The sequence below is a fragment of the Miniopterus schreibersii genome (assembly GCF_964146895.1).
Source record: "Miniopterus schreibersii genome assembly, chromosome: 1".
Taxonomy (NCBI): domain Eukaryota; kingdom Metazoa; phylum Chordata; class Mammalia; order Chiroptera; family Miniopteridae; genus Miniopterus; species Miniopterus schreibersii.
Genome location: NC_138101.1, coordinates 153,815,724 through 153,829,077, shown reverse-complemented (window position 1 = coordinate 153,829,077; position 13,354 = coordinate 153,815,724). Strand labels below are relative to the sequence as shown.

Here is a 13,354-nt window from a genome sequence, read left to right as displayed (position 1 = left end):
GCTATTGACATAAATACTCCTAGGACTTAGGAGTAGTAAGGAGTATTGTGTGAAAAAGATATGTGTATCAAGAGATGGTGGAAACCTACCAGGACTTTGCCCAGAGGAGAAGGCAGCAATGTTGAGATATTAAATTCCTTTAATATGTCTTGGTTCCTGAAACAAATTGTGTAGGACAAGGGTGTAAGGAAATTCACAAGAGCAAACATTTCAGCTTGCCAGTAAGAAAATAACCAAGGCATGGGTTAGGTTTCTAAGAATCATTTGTTTGCCCCTATATTAGCGTTGATAATAACTGAGTACAATAACTAGAGCCACCATTTATTGAGAGTTTACTATGTGTTAGGAATTATACAAAATCCTCTCATTTAATCCTCAACAGACTTTCAAAGTAGATATTATTCTACATTTTATAGATGATGAAACAGGCTCAAAAGGATTGGGTAATTTGCCCAGCGCTGGGCCTGGCGTTTCCAGGGATTCAGAACTTCCAGGGCTAAAACTCCGTCAGATTGTCCTGGGTAGACCGGGATGGTTGGTTACCCTGGTTGTCACCCAGCTTACTGACTCACAGTTGATAGTTAGGAAGTAAGCCCAATGAGTTCTGAGCAGTCAGACAGATGGTTCCTATATTGAAACTTGCTGATGGGCTTCACAGAGAGCCCTTCAGAACATTTCTTGGTGCCCATTTTCCTTCATTTTATACACAGTTCTAATAAGCTCAGTCATTTGGTTTCCAGGTGCCTTGTCAATTAGAAACTGCACATTAGAAGGGGGGAGGGGTGACTCTAGAAAGGCGTGGGCAGGGAAATGAAATAGAAACTAATAAAAGACAAAATCAATACGGAGGCCTGGAGGCATTTATTACAGGGGCAAACATACTTAATAAGAAGAGTGATTATTGAACATTTACTATGTGCCAAACACTGTGTTAAGTACTTTATAGGTATTAAATTATTAAATTTAATTCAATAATTAAATTATTACAAAATAATCCTGTTATTATCTATTCCACAGATGAGGAAACTGAGGCACAGACAGGTTAAGTAACTTGCTGAAGGTCACACAGCCAGCGAGTGGCAAAGCTGGGATTCAAAACCAGACAGCCTGTCTTAGAGCCCCGTGCTCAACATCCCACATCAGTGGGGGTCCTGGGTCCTGAGCACAGCAAGTTTGTAATGTTTATTGTAATGTCTAAATCAGCTGGAAAAAAAAATATTCAAGTATGGGAGTTCCATTTTATTTTGTATTAATTAATTTTGAAAATTTTATCAAGGTTATACATGGACATAGATCTACAAGGCCTGTTGCAAAAAGCCATCAGAGTCCCCTCCCCCAGCTCATTTCCTTTCCCCCAGAGTCATCTGCTTTCAATTCTTAGTTGACTCTTGCTGGTAGTTACATCCTCTGTTTCTAAATGACATACTTATATTTCTATGACCTATTTTTTATTCTTGTTTTCAGTTTTAGGCATTACCTATTGACACTTTACTATGCAAGAAGAGAATTTTAGCTTGGTTCTCTACCTACCCTACCACACTTGTATACCATTTCCATCTCCTCCTCCATCCCACAGTACATCACAGTTTTAATTAGATCAATATGTGGTTGGCTCCTTTTTATCCGTAGGCCTTCCTTGCTGGGTTGGGCAGACTGTCCAGAGAAGATCATTTGGACACAGGTCTGTGGAGAATGCCTGCATTCTGGAAGTCATGGTGTTGGTGGGGCATCTCAGTATTTACTATGTAACTTCTCACTGCCTCCCTTGTCTCCACTGAGGTCAGTATACCTCCCAGAGACTTCGAGAGTTCGACCCTCAGAGTTTTACTCTCTCCAAAGAATAAACCTACTACTTCTGTCAGAGCTGGAGAAGTCATAGGCTGGGATCTAATCAGATTTCCACCCTTTTTAGCAGTAACTTTATCCACCCCGCCAGAGGTGTTCGGGGCTCCAAAGGCCTGAGCCTTTCTGGAGATTCTGTGATGAGTTGCTTCTTGGCCTTCCCTACTGGCAGATAAACAGTCACCTTTCCTGGTCTGCTAATCAGTTACCTCTTGTCCATCTACTTTCTGGCTTCCAATATTTTATTGCTATTATTTTCACTCATGTTGTCTTTGTGAATTTATGTCTAAAGGAAATAAAATTCCCTTTATTGTTATATTAGTGAGATTTGGGAAGGTAACAGAACTAAATGTGTGTGTTTTGTATGCCATCTTTATCCTGAAGTCTGAAAGACATTTTTGAAAGCTTTCCATGCAGAGGGGTCAGAAAAGTTTTCATTGCTCTACTGGGAAGACTATAGTTCTATGAAAAATGGGGTTGTCTAAATTTTACTTGCTACTCAAAGTGCAGTTCTAGGACTAGGATCATCAGTATTACCTGAGCATCAACCTGGGTGCTTGTTAGAAATGCAGATTCCTAGGCCCCACCCAGTCCTATTGAATCATAATTAGCATTTTAACACAATCCTAGGAGAGACCTATGTACGCTGAAGGCCTCAAAGTGATAATATGAAACTATTCCACTTCTGTAATTAGATTAAGCTGAATTTTAATCTGGGATTTTAAGATCTTGGTACATTCCTGTACTAAATTATTCTCCAAAGTTGAGAGGTTGCTGTGAGATAATAAAGAGGAGTACATAAGTTTTCATGAAAATGCACCCTTTCCCCCTTTATACACGTAAGTCTAGATGTCTGAGTCAGCATCAGATGTGAAGCAAAAATTCTGTGTTATCATGAGAGATGGCAGACCTTTTTACGTTCCGACTTTTTTAGTTCTTTTGTTTGCTGATGGGACTTTGTAAATTGGATAGGTTGAGTCTTCAGTGACACTTTAAGCTGCTAAAATCAGAGGGTGGTTTCCTCTAGTGGCAAAGGATGTACTCATTAGTTTTATGTCCAGCATCTATCTCAGTGACAGGTGAGTGTTCAATAAATGATTGTGGAATGAGTACAGCAAATAAGACACAATTCCTATGTTCAAGATATTCATCAGCCAACAAGAAATAAATTGGATAAGTATCATACAAGGTTGGCCAGTGGGAGGAAAGAGTTAAGTGCAGAGAAAGGCCATCTAACTCAGCATTGCTCGTGAAAACACAGACTGCGGCACCGGTCCTTAGAATTCCTGATTCGGTGGGCCTGAGGTGGGCCCAAGGATGTGCATTTTCAACAGTTTCCCAGGTGATGTTGATGATGCTGATTTCACATTTTGAAAACCACTAGTTTAGAGAATTACAAATAGTTCTGGTGGCTGGAGGCAGAAGGCAGGAGGCAGGGAGTGGGAGGTGACGCTGAAGGCAGAAGCCTGAGGAGTAGGGATTCCATTGTCGGGGTTGTGGGGAGCCATTGGCAGGTTTGACAGAGGACAGTGCTGGACCCTCATTCGCCTTTTGGAAATATCCCTTTGGGTGCAATGTGATAGATGGATCAATGGTGGGGCCAGCTTGAGGGCCAGAAAACCAAATAAGTGGTTAATGTACCCATTCAGATGAGAAATAAAAGCTTGGAATAAAGGCGAGAGAAGGAAGGTCCCTACAATGTGGTGGCCAATTGGAAATGGGTGGGGAAGGGGAGGACTCAATGAGGCCCACAAGATTTCTGCCGGGTGCGGGATTATGTTACTCAACACAGGGAGAGGAGTGGGTCTGAAGCAGGGTCCTGGAAGAAGAGCAAAGGACATAAGTTGAGGTCATGACATGTTGAATATGAGACGCCAGAAGGTATCTGGGTGGACCTCCCCAGCAGACAGTTTTACTCACGGGTCTGGAGGCCAGGAGCGAGAGTTCCATTAATCATCTCGCCCCATTCCTTCCACCACTTCCATTTCTCTCCTTCCTTACTTGTTTGGATCAGGCATTGTATTTGCAAACAAACAATATTAGTATAACCTTGGAGGGGCCTGCGAACAAGATACTTTTAAAGATGTTTTCTCAAGAAAACATGTTCAACTTTTTTGATTGGGGAAGAGAGAGTTGAAGGACGGTACCAGTCTTCTAACACTAGAAGCCGCCTTCTGTCTGAGAAGCCAGTCAATCAGGCTTGGGTGAGCCTGAAAGGGTGAAATCACTTGACCGGTCTGCAGACCATATGACGAACAGCTGAGGCTAATTAGCTGGATTGTGGGTTTTTACAGAGATGCCTGATTTTGAAAGTTGATGGAGCAAACTGCTTTTCAAAAGACTCTTTTGAAAAAGTTGTGTAAGTAGGCGCTTCTGACTTTAACATTTCTCTTTGTATTAGACAAAAAGTCAGCCTTTGAAGAGGACATGTGATTGGAAGTTGTCTAATTGTTGAAGAAGTGTTGGGAACTCCAGTCTCTAAAGTCTTAGAAAAACAACCAAGGATTTATACTTTGTCAAGGTATGGTTTTACATTTATCTTTTCTTTTTCTTTTTGGAGAGCCTTTGAGTTTTGCCATGTCAATTTTCAGGTACCTAAAGTGTGTGCAATTTAACATAAAATACCACTGCACATATTAGTTGTTGTTTTTTTAAATCAGAGACTTCAAGATGTCTGCTACATTTCTTGGGTTTAGTTTAAAAAATGCACTTTTATTATCAGAGAGTGGATATGAATACTGTGCTGACTGCATTTTTCCTTTCTTTTCTGTACTTTAATAAAATAACAAGTTTTTATTCTTAGATAATATGTTGATTAAGAGAGCTGATTAAGGAATTGTTCTAAGAGTCTTGCGCATCCTCTGAAGATTTTATCCACACTTATTGGGAATGTGTTTTTAATATTGTTAAGAGCTTTAATGGAGGAAAGCTTTATGTTAAGTATGTGTTTTAGTATAAGGTGTATTTTATAAGGTGCATTTTTCCTATGACTTAATTTGCCTCCAAATCATTGATATTGTTAGGTTTGGTAATAGCATCATGGTTATGTAAGGGAAAGTCCGTTTATTGTGGGGGTAATTAGTATGCAGCAATGAAAGACCTGGGCGATGAGTACGGTGGCACATTTCATTGTACAACCCTCTCCACTTTTGGATTTGTACTGCCTGTGTGCTAGGGCTGCCATAACTGGGTAGCTTAAACAACAGACATTTATTGTCTCACAGTTCTGGAGGCTCGTAGCCTGAGATCAAGGTGTTGGCAGGGTTGGGTCCTTCTGAGGCCTGTGAGGAAGGATCTGTTCCAGGCCTCTCTCCGTGGTTTGTTGATGGCTATCTTCTCCCTGTGCCTTTTCTTGTCATCTTCCATTTATGCACGTCTGTGTCCAGATTTCTTATTCTTATAAGAACACCAATCATATTGGATTAGGGTCCACCCACTTAATAATCTCTCTAAAGGTCCTGTCTTCAAGCAGGGTCACATTCTGAAGCACTAGGAGTTAGGAGACTTCAACATATGAATTTTGGGGCAACACAGTTCAACTCATAGTTGAAAAGATTTCATAATATCATATTTTAAAGACTTGTCTGCAAGTGCATTCGATAATTATTTGTTACGCCAAGTGCCTAGACTGTGCTGGATGTTGAGTGAGTGAAGATGCATGAGAGATGGCCTCTGCCCACTATCACTGGTTTCGTGAAATGTATGGATGTAGCTTCCTGTGTATGTGTTCACTTATCTCTTCCACTGAGTTGTGTCCACTTTCACAGTTGGGTGTCCCTGGGGCACAGTCAGAGTCCTGGTACATGAGCAGCCTAACATCCTTTGAGAGACACCTGGAAGGGCTCTCTTACCCCTGAGTGCCCTCAACATAGGCTGGCAGAGTGGAAGGACCCTTAAACTTCATCTAGTAAAACCTCCTCATTTCACAGATGAAGAAATTGAGACTTGGAAGTGCTAATGTCATATGGCTGATTAGTGTCAGAGCCAAGGCAGTGTCCTGGCTTCCACTGTAGTGTGCTGACCAATATATCGTTTTGGTTTTTTGGCCACAAATTCATGCTTTTTATCTAGTAGTGAACCCAGAGCCCTGTGATCAGATATCACTGTGGGAAATAGCCTTGAAAAAAAGCTGACATTCTCTGTCAGGATTCTTGGATTATAGGTATACCTGGCCCCCCAAAAGCTTTGGGGAGGAGTGTTTATTTATGAGGGCAGTTCATCCATAGAAAGTCCAGGTTGGATTTAATACATTCCCAAGGGGTTTAATCTCATCTTGGCTGCTTTCTCTGCCTCTTACATTTTCTATTTTCTCCTAGTTCCTTCCAGACATACAGGGTGTCCCAAAACAATGTATACACGCTGTAACCGCTGATAGCTCATTTTTGAAAATGAAATGCATTTTAATAAACGCTGCCTTTCTAATTATTCAAGGTTGTGTGGATACATTTTGTTGGGACACCCTATAGTATTCAGTGACCCAGCAGCCATTAGAACACAAATTACATTTTTTCTTCTTTCCTGCCGCTGCCCACAAGACAGGAACTGTTGTGGCAGAGAGAATGCGATGCAGCCTTGCCAGCTGGCCGGATGGCACCATGGCAACCAGGCCCTGCGCACGCCGCGGGCCCCAGAGCCAGGCCGCCTCTGCTGGTGTCAGCCTCTGCCCTCGCTAACCCCTCCGTACCCGAGCGCTCGAGGAGGAAACGCTCCCCACTTCCCTCTGCCTCTGTTTTCCCTTTTTAGGATTAAAGCTTCCTGAGATATCTGCCCATCTTTTGCTATTATTATGTTCTTTTTCTTCCCTCTGAACTTGGTCGATTTGGAGCTAGAGCTCAGGGCACAGCGTACGCGGTAGCTGACGAGTCACGTAACATGCCCATTAAAAACAAAAGGTGATTTTCGCAGAAGCCATCGTTCTTCTGTGCAGTCTTTGCAACAGGACGGCTTCCTGTTTCTTCTGCGTTTCTGGTGTTGCTGTGTCCTGGCAGGGCCCCTGCCCTCTGGCAGAGCAGAGGCTGGATCGGTGGGGGTTGGAGGGTAAGGGGGTGTTGAATGAGATGAGGGTGCTGCTTGAGAGATGAGCTTGCATTGTTGCTGGTCTCAGGAGGCAGGGACCACTTTGCTCAAACACAAATGCAAATCATCCAGGAGCTGAGAGCATCGGGTTTTTTTGTTTTGTTTTCTTGTTTTCTCCATTTCGTACTTTATTAGGCTTCTCTTCTCCCTGATGTTATATGTGCAGAGATCCTTGGGCTATGCGTGCTAGATTCATCATTAGCAATATTGAATGGATCCGGTTTCACAAGAAGGAGAAAGTTCAGACTGTTTAAAGCTCGCACCTCTGTGCTGTGGTGACTGACCTAGGTGATGGACTTTCGTTTTAATAATCTCCTTCCTAGTGTCCTTCTTGGATGTCTTACTGATCCTGATGTTTTGACTCTCTCTTCACTAAATGTCTATCTTGGCCTCAAGAAATCAGCTATGTTGATGACTCTAAAATCCATACTGTTAAAATCCTTATTTTTTCCTTTTGAGCCCTATTTCAATTTTCCAAATGTCACTTAAACACAACTCCCTGGTTGTCCCTCAGACATGAGTGACATTTAATTGGTCATGTCCCAGATAGTACAGCATAGTTGAGAGTGTATCTGGGTTTAAATTTTGGCTCTGCCTTTTACTGGCTGTGTGACCTTGGAGAATTTACTTAACCTTTCTGTGCATCAATTTTCTCATCTATAGATTAGAGAGGTCATTGGGTTGTTGTGAAGAATAAATTAGTTGGTATTTAAAAGGGCTTAGAAAAGTACTCAGTAGGTGTTAGTTATAATCATCTCAAACCAGCTTTTCCTCTTATTTAATGATAACACACTCATTCAGTTACCAAGCTACAAGTTTTGGTTATCTTTAACACCTATACCAGTCAGTTAAGAAGTTATACTGATTTTCCTTCCTCCTAAATATATCTTGAGCTAACCCCTTCCTCTTTATCCCCACCCTCACTGACACAACTCATTCACCGTCATTCCTCATAGCTCCTGATCCTCTGTGTATTTCCAGTCTCCACGTAGCTGCCAGAAAGATCTTTCTAAGGCACAAACTTCGTTCTCGTCTCCTTCATAAAAGCCTGCAGTGACTTTCCATTGCCCAGAGGATAACACACAAACATGTCAGTGCCATGTAAGAGTTCTTACAGGCCTAGCTTTCGAACACCCATTTTTTCAGCCACTGTTTGAACATATCCTCTCCTGTCCCCATGCACCCATTAGCCACATCCATCGGCTGTGGCTAATGCATCATAACCTTTTTCCGTCTATTCCTTTGCAAGTAGGAATGCTCTCCCACCTTCCCCATCACCCCAGTACTTGCTCCCTTCTCATGTCTCTAAGCTTGGCCTGCATTTTGTACTTTAATGTCAGACAGCCCGTATCTAATTCCAGCAAAAATCAGTTACACCATTTTGTTGATGGTGTCTGTTCTCTTTAAGGGATAATGCTTATTTGACATATGACGCTGGGCCCTTTACCACATCACCCTGTGAACTGGCTGTTTGATACTTCTGGCTGTCTTAACTAGCCCAGTAAGACATGAAATAAAAACAAAAGGTATAGAGAGTAGAAAGGAAAAACAAAATGTAATGTTTTTAGCTGTCTGACAAATCATTAGAATTAGTGTGGCTAAGTAATAAGTAGAAGATATATATGGTATCACTCACAATAGTAACACAAATATAAAGTATCAACAAGTCGAAAGATGGATGAGATCTTTATTTTTTTAATTTTTATTTTTTAAAAATATATCTTTATTGATTTCAGAGAGAAAGGAAAGGAGAGGGAGAGAGAGAGATAGAAACATCAATGATGAGAGAGTCATTGATTGGTTGCCTCCTGCATGCCCCTGACTGGGGATCGAGCCCTCAACCCGGGCATGTGCCCTCACTGGGAATTGAACCCTGATTGCCTGGATCCTAGGTCAGTGCTCAACCGCTGAGCCACGCCTGGCCGGGCGGGATGAGATCTTTATGAAGAGGATTTATTTATTGACAATATTTCTAAAGGCATTTAAAAGACATACACACATGGACATGGATAGGTAGATTCAATATCATGACTAAGTCAATCTTCTCAGTTTCATCTGTAGATTTAATGTAGCCCCATCAAAATCCTCATCAGGTTTCTGTGGAACTTAAATGGACATGTGAAAGGTCAAGAATGTCCGTAGTAAAGTGGAGGGCACTGGTCCTCCCAGACATAGACTTGTTTTGTAAAGTCATAGCAATAAGGCCTTGTGACGTTGTCTCAGGGGTAGTGAAAATGACCAAAGGGATAGAAAAGAAAGCCTAAAACGAGATCTTCCCATATATCACTAGGGAAAGGATAATTTTTTTTCAATAAATGGTACTATGACAATTAGGTATCTTTCAGGGAAAAACCATGAAAGTGGATCCCTCCATACACCTTAACAAATTACCAATGGACAAAAGACTCAAGTGTAAAAAGCAGCACTTTTAGGAAATGGTGTAGAAGAATATCTTTATCACTTTAGAAAGAATTTCTTCAACATGTTATAGAGAAATAAGTATTAAAGGAAAGATAAATAGATTTGACTACTTGAAGACTGAGCCATTAGAAAATTGAAAAGACAAACCACAGACGGGAAAAAGATATCTGTAACATCTGTAACTGACAAAGGACTAGCATCAGGAATATATGAGGAACTCCTTCCTGCATGTCCATAAGAAAAAGGCAGCCCAATAGAAAAATAGGGAAAGGATATGAATGTGCTTTCCTATAAGCAGAAACTGAATGGCCAATCAATTAAAAAAAGGTGCTCAGCCACATTAACAATCAAAGAAATGCTAATTTAGATCACTGTATGTTACCATTTTGAGGCATCTGACAAAAAATACCAAATGTTGAAGACGTGAAGTTGGGAGTATAAAACAACTACACTGAACAACAACTTGGCATCGTCTTGTGGTGTTACTGAACATTCGTATCCCTGCCTCCCAGGAATTTCCCTCTCTGTCTACCCTAGAGCAGAGCCTCTCCTGTGATGTGCCCCAAAGTGGTTCAGATGTGTTGAAATACTGAACCTCCCTCTCCTCTCAGGGTGGATGGGCAGGATCTGGCATTGCTGGAGCCCCCAGATCTGTTGCCCTCAATCATGAGCATTTGCCCCAGTTTGTCATACAAATAGAACAAAAAAGGTTGGGAAGCAGTTTCCTGGAGAAACTCTTGCTGGCATGCATCAGGACACACACACACACACACATGCATATTTATAGCAGTAGTGTTTTAAATGAGAGCAAGGACATGGGGGATGTGGTGCAGCTAAGCTAATTCTCCCCTGAAAACCCACAGGCATTAAGTAATTAGAGAAGGTTTTTGCCATGTCATTTCCTAACATCAGTGGTAAAAATGGTAACTATTTCAAGCCAAATGAGAGAGATTGAGAAAGAGGCTGAAGTAATAACTCCTGGCCAGTCTGTATTTTCATTGACATGTAGTCCGCTGGGTGGTGTGTGCTGATGGGCACGGTCTGAGTTTTGAATCTGAGTAGCAGCCTTAATCCAGGCTCCCCAAAGGAGGGGATGCTGTGGAGCCAAAGTGACACCCAGTTGTCTTCACTGACATTTCCCTCTTACTTACTGCCGGATAAAGTATCTCGCCACAGAGGATGGTGTCTGCAAATGAAATCTCATCAGAACAGCAGGCACTGCCTATCACGTCCCGTGTAATTTAGTTTGCCTGAGAACACCCTGATGTGGTCCTCAGTCTTGCGCGTTCCCTCTTCTGTGGTTTGTACAGTCACAGCCTTCCTTTTGGACCTTTCACTGTTGGCCCACCTGCGTCTGTCCCAAGGACAAAGATAAATGTGGGACCGTAGGGAATGGGGGTGGTTTTCAAGCATTTCTCTGTGACTGCTTACCTCTAACACTCAACCTGTTCTAAACGAATTTCATCATCTCTCCCCTCCAAAAAAATGATACCCACCCTCAGAAATGCCCACTCCCTCTGCATCCCTTCCCCCTCACTTCAAATAGCCTGCTTCTGTCTGCACCATTTTGCTGTCCTGGTCAGCCAGCTTCATTTTTTGGTGGTTTTTGTCTTTGTTTGCTTGTCTTCCGCCCAGTGTGGCAATGCATTCTATTATTTTTAAATTAATGCCTCGAGGTCCCTTTGTTTCATTTTTGCTGCTGTCACCCTTGTCTGTGCTTTAGGAAATGAGAAGGGATACAAGGGACAGCTGCCACCATGACCCTGTTTAGATTTCTCATGGCTCACCTCTGGGCTTTGAACCTAGAATCATACAGCATAGAGTGTGTAGGGAAGAGACCTGTTGAGTTTAAACCTCTTATTTCATATTTGAGAAAACAAGGCCAGGAGAGTCGGGTCACCCATGCTGGGCCACACCCAGGTGGTAGGTAGCAGAGCTGGGGCTGGAACACGGCACACTGACGGACTGTCATCTAGCCCTCTTCAGCTCACCACATTGCCTCATGAGCATTCTCTTGCATTTATAGGTGTGTGTTTCTCTTGTGTCTCTCTGACTGTAAATTTTGAGGGGAAGAGCACTCTCTTATTGATATTTTTAGCCTTTGAGGTAGTTAACAGGGCTCTCAATACTTGTAAAATTGAAATCAAAACATGATCTTGCACCAAACACGCTATCTTTCCTATTCCTCACCGTCTAGCTAAATCCTTCCTGACTTTGAAGGTGCTCAGCTCAGGCCCTGGTTCCTGCTGAAGCCTTGGTCAGATAGTTCCCTCTTTCTGACCTTCGAGTGTCTTCTTGTCTTATAAAACCACCATCTTACATGTACCCAGCCATTTACAGTTTACAAAATGCATTCATGCAATGTATCCTTTAATCCTTCCAGTAATCTTGCTAGATAAATATTCCCATATTGAGGAAACATGCTGGGAGAGGTAACGTGACTGGCCGTAGGTCACAAAGCTAGGAAGTAAGTAGCAGAGCTCAGGTCTTCACATTTTTTGTTTTTTAATATTTATTTATTGATTTTTTTAGAGACAGAGGAAGAGAGAGAGAAACAGAAGAGAAAGATTTGTTGTTCCACTTATTTATGCATTCATTGGTTGATTCTTGTATGTGCCCTTTCCGGGGATCAAACCCACAACCCTGGCTTATCGGGACAACGTTCTAACCAATTGAGCTACCCAGCCAGGGCCCTTCATTTCACTTTTGATGTCCTGTGCTGGGTGGTCCCTGCGGTGGACCAGACATTTCACTCCCTGATTATCTTGTCTTGCTTGTCCTTTGCTGACAATGAGCTCATTTTGTTTCCTCACCCCAATTATCAATTTGTGAGGGGAGTGGCTGAATCACACAGTATTTCATGCCATTCATAGTTGCTAGCATAGTACTGGGCACATAGAAGTTACTTATCAAATACTGTTGAATTGAATGCAAATATAATTTAATTTACCAAAAAAGAGCAGCTATCAGTGGAGGCCCAGGACACTTTCTGAGTCACTCCTGGATTAAGTCAGCAGGGAACAGAGAGCGCCAGAGGAAGGAAGAGGTTGTTGGAGAAAGCCAGATGGTAGGCACAATTAGCAGCTGAGTGACAGCTGGCCTGTTGTCAGTCCAGTGGTGAGTGGTGGTGGAAAAACAATACAGAAGTAGACGGTCTTCAGGAAATTCGCAAGTGTACTGGAGGTGAGACACACTCATGAGATGGGAGAGGAGTACTTAGAATTAGCATAATTCCCAGGCAAGTTAAGCAAGTTAAAGCACTCAGACATATTGAGAAGACATTGGTTAAAGGAATATCCAGAGAAGGTTGTGGCTTATGAGGACAGGTTCCCAAGGGGTTAGTGGAAAGGGTAGAGAAGCGTTTGGCTGAGTTCGTGATCCTTCTATTAATTACTGAGGCCATGAAAAAAGCATAAATAGGTGAGGATGTTTCCATTAAAACAAGTCCCCTTCCCTTTTCCCTGTTGGCAATCAGTAGAGCCTCAGACCTAAGCGTGGGGGTCAGAAGTGAAGAGAACCCAAATAATGACATGTGTCCTCTCTGTACAGAGGTGTGTTGTCATCACCAACTCTATGGGTTTTCTGGTGCTGCCCCATTTCATCTGTTCTTGTGTATTTGCCCCAGTGGGATGCTTTAGAAATTCTAATACTTTGACAACTAAACTCTATTTCCAACTCTGCCTTTTTCCAAAAGGGTCACATAAAAATCCACTGGCAGACCTCATGCTGCAGATTTTGGTTTGAAAAATCACACTGTATGTCTTGAGTTCTAAAACATTTTGTATCTAAACAAAAGTGTAAGACTTCACTAGAATGCATGGGGAAAATGTCTAATTCCCTCATAGTAGAAGTGCACACATGTTCTTTTATGAGCTTCTGACTTCTCCAGAGAACATAAGATCAATACCTTTTAGGTCGGAAATAATAGAACTTTGGTATCTGTTCCTTCTTATGTCCAAAATGTTCATAGTTTAAAAATATTTTAGAGGAGCTAAAGGAATGTGTATCCCAACTG

At 42.1% G+C, this 13,354-nt stretch overlaps 1 protein-coding gene across 1 annotated transcript in view; it reads left to right on the top strand.

Moving 5' to 3' along the window:
• RAB27A (RAB27A, member RAS oncogene family) overlaps positions 1-13,354 on the top strand; it is a 68,400-nt gene that overhangs the window by 11,383 nt on the left and 43,663 nt on the right. The window contains exon 2 of the mRNA XM_081133150.1: positions 4,244-4,363. The gene's annotated coding sequence lies outside the window, so the exon portion shown is untranslated. The remainder of the gene's footprint in view (positions 1-4,243; positions 4,364-13,354) is intronic.